The 4,594-nt window shown below is 35.6% G+C and overlaps 1 pseudogene; it reads right to left on the bottom strand.

The window, feature by feature from the left end:
• Nucleotides 1-1,466: 1,466 nt before the first annotated feature.
• Nucleotides 1,467-3,413, bottom strand: LOC149561587 (sugar transport protein MST4-like; annotated as a pseudogene).
• Nucleotides 3,414-4,594: the final 1,181 nt, after the last annotated feature.

Here is a 4,594-nt window from a genome sequence, read left to right as displayed (position 1 = left end):
CTTCAACATCCCCCCAACACTCCTATTCAATAACATGTGGTAGTTTTAGAAAGGAATTGTGTATCCTCCACATTTGTTGAGCTTAATGTGAAACAAAATCTTTTTAAAAATATTGGTGTAGTGAAGTAATTTTTATGATGTACATTATGAAAAATTTAGTTGCAAAAATGTCCTCTTGACAAACAATCTTGACAAATTTGTATTATCTATTTAGATAAGAAACCATGTAACTTCCTAGTAATATGGAGGCAAATGATCTAAGTGTATGATCACACAATTCATGCAAATGATCCCATGCCTCCTAGACAATTTTACCTAGATACTTAGTCTGTTATTTTAAGAACTATATTTTGATGAGGCTCCTTTTTAATTTCCTATTGTAGATATTTAGTTAGAGTTAGTATATTGAAAGAAAAATCTAGAATAGGAAATTAAAAATACCAATAAGAAACTATAGAGGGATTTGAATGGTTGCTATGCCAATAGATTAAACTCGAGAGGGGTTCAAAGACAAATCTTTAAAATAATGTAATAAACTATATAAATTGTAAAATACTGATAAGAAACTACATACCAGCATACAGATACAAACTTATTAAGAAGAATTTATTACAACACGTGTTATAATAAAATTCTATACAAAATATATAAATATAAATAGTAATTGATGAGAACTTGTCTTGATTTTATGAATATTTATACAAAGGGCTATCATTATTCTAGGCAATACTTGACAAATCTAGTCATATTCTTCTAAGATTATTTATAACTTACAACTACTATAAGCTATCTAACCTCTCTTAGTATAACCTACAAGATGCAATTACTTTTACTTATTATTCTATAAAATACAAATTACCATTTTATAAAGTTTACCATTTTCCTTCTAACATTTGATTCTAGACAATTTACTCATGTTCTTCTAAGAACAAATAATAGTTACAATTACTATAAATTATCTAACTTGTATTGTACCTTTCAAAATTCAATTACTTCCATTTGTTTATCTATAACATAGATTAAAATTTTATAATGTTTACCGTTTTCACTTGTTTTTATGAAAAGTACGTTAACTTGCAAATGCAGTTACTTTCACTTGTTTATATGTTGAAACCTAACAACCTAGAACTTGATTTCTGAAACCAATAGAACTTAGTATTTTTCTAAACATTCATTCATACCGTTTGACTTCGCTTATATGTATATGAAAATAAAATATTGCAAAGAAATGATTCACAGTCCACTTCTGTACACGTATATAAATACAGAAATTTGGCCAAGATATTGAATATAATCTTGTTTGTGAACCCTTATTTTAAATATATTTTAGAATTGGACTGAAGGTCGAGCTTAAAATTTATTAGTGATAGAGCCATTCAATATGAGACGGAGAACAAATAATTCGGCATGTTTAGAAAACATGTTGAGCTGCTTGCGATTGGATTGTGCAACAAAATCAAAATCAATTATAACTGGGAATTCTGATAGTCCCTGCAATTAGCTTTTCCAATTTCCTGGTTGGTGTAGGCGTCACCTCAATCAGATCGGAGTCTCTGACGTAGTTCTTCCACAGCCAGTGCTGTTTCCACACTTTCTCGGTCATTTCTTCAATAGGCACATTCTTTGTCTCGGGGACGAGAAATAGAACGAATGTGGACATGATAAGAACCCAGCCGGCGAAAAACAGGAAGATGCCATATCTGAAATGGCAGAGCATTGAGAGGAACGCCTGCGCAATGACGAATGTGAAGACAAGATTGATGCAGACTGTGATGCTTTGTCCGGCAGATCTGGTCTCTAGTGGAAATGTCTCGCTGGGAATGAGCCATCCAAGAGGCCCCCATGACCATGCAAAAGCCGAGACGAATGTGCAGACCATGAGCACTATCACAGCTGCTGCGCCACGAGATAGCTCTTCATCCTGCTTCATCCCTCTTGCCAACATTATTCCTATGATCACCTGCAATCCCATGAACACAACATCGTTACAATTTGTTATATAAAATTTGTTAAACGTGATTAAAATTTATGGCTATAGAAGATTAATTACTTGTGAAACAAACATCTGGACGCCTGCTTCGAGCAGAAGCACTCTCCGCCCAACTTTATCAACCGAATAGATTGACACTAGAGTGGACAACACATTTGCAACACCGGTAATAACTGAGGAGTAGAGAGAGGCATCGTTTTTGAAACCCAAAGTCTGGAAGAGCACAGGGGCGTAGAACATAATGGCGTTGATGCCCGTAAACTGTTGGAAGAACTGAAAGCACATTGCTATGATTAGTTGAGGCCTGTTTCTCCTCCTCAGAAGATTTCTGAATGGATGCTTGACTGAGGCAGCTACTGTGCTGGCCTCTACTAACTCATTGAATTCTGCGTCCACGTCGTCGGTTCCTCTAACTTTCCTGAGAACGGCCTTACCTTCTTCGAGGAGTCCTCTTTCAATCAAGCTGTTGGGAGTTTCTACTATAAATATGGAGCCTGCAGTAAGAAGAATAGCAGGAATTCCTGCCAGACCCAGTGATAACCTCCATCCCCAAGGACTGATTTTCTCGGTTCCGTAATTCACCAAGTTAGCAAAGAGAATGCCAATTGTGACGTTCAACTGGAAGAGAATATTCAGAGCCCCTCTGATTCTGGTCGGCGCTATCTCTGACAGGAAAAGAGGAACCGCCTGCGGCATATTGGAATTTACCAATTTATTTCAATTCATTGCATAATTCTCAATCAAGAATAAATTGACGAATACTAATTGGAAAGACAAAATTAAATTTTTTTCCACGCCAAAGACAGCCCGTACCTGATTAGCAAATCCAACTCCACATCCCAGCAGAATTCTGCCAATGATCAGCATTGCCAGATCTTTAGCTGCCGCGTTTAAAACTACTCCAACCAGGAAAAATACGCCTGCAAAAACCATTGTTGGCCTTCTGCCAAATACTCTTGTCGTATACGAGGCAAAGAATGTGGCAATGAGACCAGCCAGATAGAGCGATGAGGTAAACAGCTGAAGCCCCTGATTGTCATATTTACAGTATGGATCGTTGTCGTTCATCTCATTCTTCTTGCGATACACAGCGGGGAAGAATTTCTCCAGGAAATCGTTCATAGATGTCACCCCACCTGCAAATTAAATAGTAACAGTCAGTCAGTTCTCTCACTCAAAGCCATAGTAATTATTTGGTCCAAATTATTTACAGACCATAGAAAAAACAAAGCGTTACATGACCAAAGATATCTCCTTCCATTGTAAACAACAAAACATTACCTGAGATGCCGATATCGTAGCCAAACATGAGGCCTCCGCTTGCAGCAATGATGCATGTTATGATAACATACGGCGTTATCCTCGCCTCCAACTCCACTCTACCAGGAGTGACTGGACCTGCATTTAACCCTCCCGCGGCCATCTTTCTTGGCTAACTAACAAAAGCTTCACACACGAAAACTTGACAGAGTTGTATTTCTTCACAAGCCCACCAATGCTCTCAAAATTCTTGAAGGATTGAAAACCAAACTGCTCTGCAATGTTTTAGAGTCAAATGGAAAATTGGTGTGTACTATGATTCAACAAAGCTGCCTATCCCAATATATATAATATAGCCCAAAAGTTTCAATCATATTGTCCCAAAAAGTGCGTAGGTTCACACGTCGGCCAGCTCACGGAAATAGGTTTTCCACAAGTTCAAACTTATTTGATTATGGCTCGTTTTATTCAAAACATGAAACCTTCTTTACAGCCATTTCTATTTTATAAATTTCAAGTCAACGCGATTACTTATTGTCTTTGTGATAAGGAATTCAATGTATGATTATTCCAACAAATTTCATATATATTTATTAAAAAAAATTTAATTTTTTGATTGGTTAAAGGCAAATGTCTATATATTATATCATTTAAGTAAAAATCTAAAATTGTTTACTCAATTCAACTGTAGACACCGAGGGAAAACTCCCAGTATGGCATGGGACCTATATTTTGTATTTAACTTACATTTGCCCATATTAGGGACTATCAGGGGTTATTCTCTCCTTCACATCATGTTAAGGGCACACCCTCTTTAATCTACAAATTAAAAAAGTTTCCTGAAAGAACTTTTTAATTTTTGGATTTCTTCCTTTTTCTATATAGCTTCCTATTGTGTTGATTCTGGCAAGCTTCAAGTACTTTTTCTATTATGTTTATCTTGATCATAAGAATTCAAAATCTAATCTAGACCATCAACATTAGTATATCTTAATCATCTATTAAAATCTTTATTCTTTTCAAAAATTATCTACTTAAGTTGCATTTTACACTTCAGGGATTGGTCTTTAGAGGTATGTTTATATTCACTTTGGGAGAATTTCGGAGGTGTTTAATTAGTTGTGACAATTTGTTCTATCTTATGTCTTAGGGCCTAAAGAGTCTTGTGCTGACAAGTTTTTAAAGTTTAAAGTTTTAAGTGTTCATAGTCATCTTTGGTTTTTATTTCTCTTTAGTATTTCTTTTGTTAATTTCCCTTCTTTAACAGTTGTCCTTCTTAATAGTACTTCACCCCTTCAGACTTTGAGCATTGTTTGGATTTCTAGATTACACCTTGATGTTGAT

This window comes from Cupressus sempervirens, chromosome 4, assembly GCF_028749045.1.
Source record: "Cupressus sempervirens isolate cs-2001-9-10 chromosome 4, ASM2874904v1, whole genome shotgun sequence".
NCBI lineage: Eukaryota > Viridiplantae > Streptophyta > Pinopsida > Cupressales > Cupressaceae > Cupressus > Cupressus sempervirens.
The sequence above is the reverse complement of the archived record's forward strand: the minus strand, read 5'-3'. Positions and strand labels throughout refer to the sequence as shown.